Below are 8,241 nucleotides of genomic sequence, written 5' to 3'. Positions count from 1 at the left end.
CAGAGGAAAGGAGACTTTATTGTTTTATGAGCTGGACAGATACTCAAAATATGCCCACCACAGAAATTTGCAGCTAATTCCTTTTAAAGTTAATTGTCCTTTTAAGTCAGTTCCTTCAGTAACTTGCATCCTTAAAATAATGTGCTAAACACCAAGAAGTTAGACTTCTAGAATTCCAAGTTTTGTCTGAACAAGTGCAAAAACTAAACTTTCATTTTATAAAGTGTTGTATACTTTGTAAATTGAGTGTTTTTCTCCCTCCAGTATCTACTTTGACAGTAGTTTTCCTGTTTGTCTATCAGAAACACAATTTCCTGTACTTCCCTGAAATTCCCTTCAAAAACTGGCAAGTTCACTATCAATTTACCATGACCTCTACCCCCTTCTAAGGTCTAATTCAGGAAAGCAAGTAAGATTATAAAGGCAGGCTACAGTTCCTATAATCTTTCTTGTGTGGTTCCAGGTTAGTTTGCCAACAAGAGGTCTTCACATGAGATCTGTCAGATAAAAAAGGAGAAGCCATTGTGTTTTCAAGGCATTTGCAGTCCGAAGCATGGACAAACATGAGACCCAGTGACTTCCTACTAAGCTCTAGAACTACAAGCCTTACCACTGTAGACTGAGTATGTTGATGAAAGCTTCCTGGAGATGCCTGAGAAATATAGCACCTCCTGGTGAGCTCTTGAGAACAATCAAGTATTTTATAATTTCAGGTTGAGGTTTTTCATGTTAGCTCCCTTGATATCAGCTCTTCCAACAATTACATACCTCCTTGATTCATATATTAAACCTTATATACCTAGAATACATGCGTGACCTCTGTGTTCTTGATTGACCGATGTCAGATAAAAAGATTGTTAAAATCTATTATCAGATTTGATTCTTTTTCCTATGCTATACAATGTACCTGACCTCTGGAGTCTGTGATCTTAATCACTCTAAAATTAAGTTCAAAGGACTCTGTTGTTTTATTTTCATCTCAAACAGTACTTTTACTTGTTTGATGTGGAGTTTGATTAACTAACTTAGGGTGACCAAAGTTTTAATTCTTTTTTTTTTTTTTTTTTTTTTTTTTGAGACAGGGTCTTTCTCTGTCACCCAGGCTGGAGTGCAGTGGCACAATCTCAGCTCACTGCAAGCTCTGCCTCCCCGGTTCACACCATTCTCCTGCCTCAGCCTCCCTAGTAGCTGGGACTACAGGTGCCAGCCTCCAGGCCCGGCTAATTTTTTTTGTATTTTTAGTAGAGATGGAGTTTCACCGTGTTAGCCGGGATGGTTTCGATCTCCTGACCTTGTGATCAGCCCGCCTCAGCCTCCCAAAGTGCTAAGATTACAGGTGTGAGCCACCATGCCTGGCCCGAACTTTTAATTCTTAAAGTAATTTGCCAAACACCAAGAAGTTAGACTTCTAGAATGCTACATTTTGCCTACACAAGTGTAAAAATGAAGCTTTCATTTTATAAAGTAGCATATACTTCGTAAATTGAGTGGCTAATTTTCTCCCTCCCATGTCTACTTTGCCAATAGTTTTCATATTTTTATATCTGAAACAAAGTTTCGGAATACTCAGAATTCTCACAATTCATTGTTTGTATTTCTTTTCAGAAGGTTCTAATAGCATTACTTTTTAAATGTATTATTTCTCCTTAAAATACCCAGAATTTTTGGGGAATGAACCTTGGCAATTGTTATGTTAGTCTTAATGACTGCCTATCATCCAACAGCTGCCTTCAAAATTGCTACCTTTCTGTCTTACGTACTACTTTGGATATGACTGCCAACTCAACTGTGTTCTCTAAAAGTTTCAGAGGCAAATGTAGTTTTACTTGGGAACCCCTTTGAAACCCTCATTGCTTCCTGCTGGTAGGGTCTTGAGAGCAGAAAGCATAACTCATCTGTCCATACTTTCCTTGTATGCTTCTGCTTTCATTAAAACCAGTTTTGGCTGCTAGATTTGCCTTGGATATTGAATTTTTATTAAGTTCACATCAGAGTACTGGGAGAAATAGGTGCAGAATAAATAAATCAAATCAAATGAATAAAGCATTAGGTGGGCTGTGCAATGGGGCAGAAGTGTCTGTATGTTTGCAGGAAATTCGATATGAGATGAATGGCTTTGGAGAGCATGTGCACAGCTAGGGAAGGGTTCCAAATGAGCAAGCCAAGAGCAGTTAAGTCTTACATTCACAGTTCAGTTGCCCATAAGACTCAGATTTGCATGGTCTTTGAAACCCAGCTGTTGAAACTCTCTTTTTCATTTTGAAACCAAAGGCATTGAATTCTACTATGAATTTCACAAAATGAAATAAACATCTCCATTGATAGTTTATTATTCTCTTCACTAGAATTTGTGAAAGTGATGAGATGAAGTTTACAGTAAATTGGAAGATGTTGATGAGGGTAGATTCATAATTATCAGTGGCTTTCTTTACTCCAGCAGTTGCTTGTGTTATATGGTTACAGTCCTACTGAAGTTTCAAGCGAAAATCTGTTTTTCAAAAGGCAGTAATTTTCTGAATTGTTTTCTACATTAAAACAAAACATACTTCTAGGATGTGCTATGTCAAGCTGTGAAAAAGCAGTAGCATGTATTTCACCAACATCCACAACCTTCTTTTAGACCATGAAAAATGTCACTATCTTCCACTGGTGAGTTGGCAAGAGTTTGAGAAATGTCAGTAAGGCTGAAAAAACAAAAAACTGACTGTGTTTTTTCACTTACATTTCATTTTCAATGTGTTGATTGACCTCCCTGTTCACTGCTTGGGGAAAAAAGTTATCAACCTAATTATATGTTTTGACTTTAATTACCTTTTCCCAGTAACTTTATATAGATATTTTATTACAAATTATAAGGCATTCTCACTTATCAAAAATCTAGATTTTGGCTTTTTGGTAACCTGATTTATCTTTTAAACCACAGGAAAATGTTTAGTACATTTTCTGAACATAGCTAAACAACACGTTTTTACCAACCACTCTAGCTCATCACTTGGATTTTCTTAAGACAGCAGCTTGAGGAGGGAGAAAACATGAAGGAAAATGTAAGATTTCTGTGCCCATCCTCTGAACTAATCTTCAAAATAGAGGAAACAGCAAAAATTCAGAGCAATGCAGGATGATTGCAGGAGGCTTTTACTGCTCAGAAAGAAAGTTAGCAAAACTGAGAGTCCTTTAAGAAGAGCTAGTGTCATCCCTCTCAGGCTGTATACAAGAAGCAACAAGAATTTTAAAAGACAGCCTATCTTGCTAAAAACTTGCCATCAATTTCCCTGGCAAAATTACCTAATCGTGATTTTTGTTCAGATCTCAGACTGTCAAGTCTCTCATTCTATGTTTTAGCTCATAATCTATGCGGCAGCCCCTACCCGCAACACACGCACATACACACACAAATCTAGAAATACTAGTGTCCTTTGTGTTAAGACTGCTAGGCAAGGGAGAATTGGGATAATTATTTGGAGCAATATTATACCAATTCAGTCAGTGAAATTATATGGAGGGGGAGAATATTTATTCATGTGGATTTCTCCCTTATATATTTTTTTCACTGGATCGTTATCCCTACAGTAATTTCACTCATAAAAATTACTAAATAATGCAGTTTAAGGCCTCTTTTAAAGTTGTCTAGTTTCTCCAGATCAAATGTCAACACTAATACAATCTACCAAGTAATACTTGAATCCTATATCACTTTTCCTTAGTAAGGACAGCTAGATATTAGAAGATACACAAAGGAATAACATTTCAGTTATTTTTAAGATGTGTCTAATTAATTCAAATAACAGTAAATGTTTTTTATTCTTTATTTTTTGTTTGTTTGTTTTTTGAGTATCTTCTGTATTATCTGCACTATCTCCCTGGATTTCAGATTGAAAGATTGCTGGTATAAGGCAAGCATCATAGTGTACTTAGAAATAGTGAGAAAAAGATTGAAAGATTGCTGGTATAAGGCAAGCATCATAGTGTACTTAGAAATAGTGAGAAAAATATTAACACCCTTAAGCAGCAATAAACTCCAAAGATGATTTCGATATTCTAAAATTCAACTTTGTATTTATTATATGTTTATCGCATGCCAATTTTGAGCATGTCAGAAGGTGAGAATTCTAAAGGGCATTTCCAACACCTGGAGAGAAAAATGGAGGAGCTAGAATATTGGTCAATATGTTAGAGTACAAAGAAGTCACCCAGGGTATCAGAAACTGCAAGATATGTGTCAAAATTTTACTTCTGGTGCTACTTAAAGCATATATACAAAAGTCTTGGAGATTGTTTCTTTTGTTTTATAATCTAAGTGCTTCTAATTCTGTTCTATAATTTTTAAATAATTTTCCCAGATGAGTATTCCAATGAGTTGCATCCATATGCCCCCTTTTAGCATCTCAGTGCGATTTAGAAGTACATTCTGTTTTTTTCCATGCAAGGAATCAGGAATGAGCTGGCAAACAACAGGGAGAATTCTCTCTAAGGAACAACAAAAGCTCAGTTGTCAACTTATGCCCTTATGTGGGAAATTCTAGGTAATGTCAGAAAAATCTTTCATGTATAGTCTGAATAGGGATTTTTCTATCTCTACTTAGAAAAGTGGGGGGAGGGGGGAGGGATAGCATTAGGAGATATACCTAATGCTAAATGACGAGTTACTGGGTGCTGCACACCAACATGGCACATGTATACATATGTAACTAACCTGCACGTTGTGCACATGTACCCTAAAACTTAAAGTATAATAAAAAAAAGAAAAGTAATAATTTTTCCATTCAAGAAGTAAAATTTAAGAGTGAATAACTCTTTTGCACTTTTTAATTCATGTTGTTATAGCTGCACTCCAGGCTATAAAATATTTATGTTGTTCTGAGGAAGGTAATATATACCAAACATTATTGGCAGAGATTTCAGCTATTCTGAAGTACAAGGAAAGTGGAGTTTAGCCAAGGGCTTTAAGAAGGTTAGAAGATTGCAGCCTTGAATCAACTTCTTTCTTATATTGAATGCATCAATGGGTGTAGTTTGAGTGGTTAAAAGATTCCTTTAATACATTGCACTCAGTAGTAGATCTTGAGAAGCATTGTCACCGCTACCAACCTATCCTGTGAAAAATCTTTGAAAAGGATTCAAACACAATATATATTTTACAGTGGATTTCCTGGCCACTATACCTATTGAGGGGTGACTGCATTTGAATGCAAAGATAGATAAACGCTGCTGACTTCATGAGTATAGTTTATATTGCTCTTTCTAAGTCACTAAACACTGCTCAGAATGGAACTGGGGAGAATAAAGGGAGAACAGGAGCCTGAAGTCCCTCAATCTGACAACAAATATAGTTATTTGCACAGCAAGGCCACATATGAGGTAACTAACTTCTATATTTACTCTTTCTCCTCCACCTACTCTATAGGAGGATTTGAATGGGACCAAAAATATGGAAATTATCAGTTTACAGACTTCAACCAGTTGTCAGAGCCAGATTCCATGTCTCTTCTTTCTTGTGTTATATTTCCATACTTGATAGGATTTGGGTAGCAGGAGATGTAGAGACGTGTGGGCAATCAAATAGGCATTCAGCAAATCTTAGTTAGAAATACAGCATGAGTCAAGTATCATGCTTGTCATTTCTGATATAAAGGTTAAAAAATATTACCGGCTGACCATTTGTAATCTGAATCTGAAATCCAAAATGCTTCAAAATCTGAAAATTTTTTAATAACAACATGATGCCACAAGTGAAGAATCCCATCACCTAACCTCATGTGACAGGTCATAGTAAAAATGCAGTCAAAACTTTGCTTCATACAGAAAATTATTTAAAATATTGTATAAAATTAGCTCTAGGCTATATGTATAAGGTATATATAAAATATAAATGAATTTAATGTTTAGATATGGGTCTCATCCCCAAGATGTCTCATTATGTATGGGCAAATATTCCAAAATCAAAAAATTAAATTTCAAAACACTTCTGTTCCCAAACGTTTCAGATAAGAGAAATTCAACCTGTATTAATATCAGCAAGAAGGTTATAATCTATTCAGAAGACTCTGTGAGCTTACCAATCAATCATTTTCAACACCCAATATACTAGTACATATCTACAAAGTTCAGTATATTTTTAGATATTAAATAACTATTTTAGAATATTATTTTTAGAATTACTACTAACAATTGTGAAAATTGGTCAGATACAAAGTAACTTTACAAATCAACTTTTCAAAAGCAAACTATCTATAAATCACTCAGAAATACAATTGGAAAACAAAATTATTCACCATAATAACTTTAACAAGAGAAAGGAATAAGACACATAAAATTAATTCTACCATAATAACAATATCCAAAAAAGCAGACTACATAGCAATATATTAACAAAATATTTGAATTACTTACATCAATAAATTAATAAAGTTTTATTGAATTATATAAACATTTGAATAAATTTATTCAACAAATATTTAATGAGTTTTTATTGCATAACTGTTATTGTTCTAGTATTGAAGGACAAGGCAGTGAATGTTTATCCCTGCCACGATAAACAACTAAATATAGACTACAAGAAGCTCTCTGGCTAAGACGACATTTGAGCCACACTTAAAAAAGTGTTGAAGAAGAGATGGTCTGTTTCTTGATTTGAAGAATAAAAATAAGTAAGAAGAAATATATTTACAGAATGATCCAAATTTATACTGCTCATGCAAATGTAGGCAAATGTCTGGTGTCAGTCTGTTTTTGCATCACAATGAAGAAATACTTCAGACATGGTTATTTATCAAGAAAAGATTTAATTGCTTACAGTTCTGCAGGCTATACAGGAAGCATGGTGTCAGGATCTGCTTCAGCAAGAGCCTCAGGAAACTTACAATCATGGTGAAAGGCCAAGCAGGAGCAGGTACAACAAACACATGGCGGGAGCAGAAGTGAGAGAGAGACAGGAGGAGGAGCCAGGCTCTTTAAACAACCAGCTCTCATGTGAATGAACAGAGTGAGAACTCACTTGTTACCATGGGAAGAGCACCAAGCCATTCATGAGGGATGTGCTGCATGGTTCAATACCTTCCACTAGGCCCCACCTCCAACATTAGAGGTCACATTTCAACATGAGATTTGGAGGGGAGAAACATCCAGACCATATCATGTCCTGAAGGAAATACTTTCAAGGACTGCATTTGTGCTGGGTTTGGGTTTTCTTTTTTCTGTATTTCTTTATTTTACAAGAAAAAAGATACGATGATGATGTTTTAGTTTAATATTCAGAAATAAGTAATTTTATGCATCAAAAATTACTCCTATTTCTCAGATATGCAAAGAAAATGTTATGCATATGCCTTCTATAACATTATTTTGGTTCATCCAATCAATTGCTCAAATCTCCATTTTTCTTATTAGCAGGGAGTAAATCTCTCACATGTAAGGGTTTCTTCAGTCACATAGATTTTTCAAAATCCTGAGAGGATCCTGCTTCCCTGAACTAGTATATGATCATTCCACTAGTGGCATATTTTTTGCCACAACATGAGGTCACTGTTGAAGACACATCCTGTACAGTTTGATAACTGATGCTTGTTACTTCCTACTAGGTTACACTTGCTATTCCAGATTCCCATCCAGGCCAGAAAAAAAAGGAACCAAATGTATACCTATTTTTAGCTTATACTCCAATCCCCAGGCAGTATTCTCCAAAGCACAACGCTATACCAATGTTTGTTTTAAAAATGTTCTCATCAGCTATATGCTGTGATGAAAATATCTCCCTCAACAGTAAAAAACCATAAATCTTTCATTTTAACCCAGATTTTCCCTGGATTCAAAATGAAATTGTGACTGAACCACAGAAGGATGAAGCTGACCCAGAGATAGAGACAATGGCTGACAATAATTAATGGGGATTTGATTGGAATTTACAGTTAAATATGGACTCAATTATCAAGTTACTTACCAACTCCATATTCTGTAAAACAAATAGGGGAAAGTGAGAGGGGAAAAGTAGGGATATTGGTTGATACTTATATATGTTGAGATAATAGATAAAGTTATAATACGGATAAGTATTCTCATCTGTATTTCCATACCTGATCATCACATTTGGTTTGTATTTATAAACTTCTTTTTTATGTTTCTCCATGTTAAGCCTGCACCTCAGTGGAATGGGTTCTTCTCCGAGTAGGATAATCTAAAATCTGAAACTTTCCTTCTAGAAGCTCTTACCTTCTGGTTGTCCTGCTTTTGTTGCAGTACTGTAAT

This window comes from Gorilla gorilla, chromosome 3 (assembly GCF_029281585.2).
Source record: "Gorilla gorilla gorilla isolate KB3781 chromosome 3, NHGRI_mGorGor1-v2.1_pri, whole genome shotgun sequence".
NCBI lineage: Eukaryota > Metazoa > Chordata > Mammalia > Primates > Hominidae > Gorilla > Gorilla gorilla.
This window is presented reverse-complemented; position numbering follows the sequence as displayed.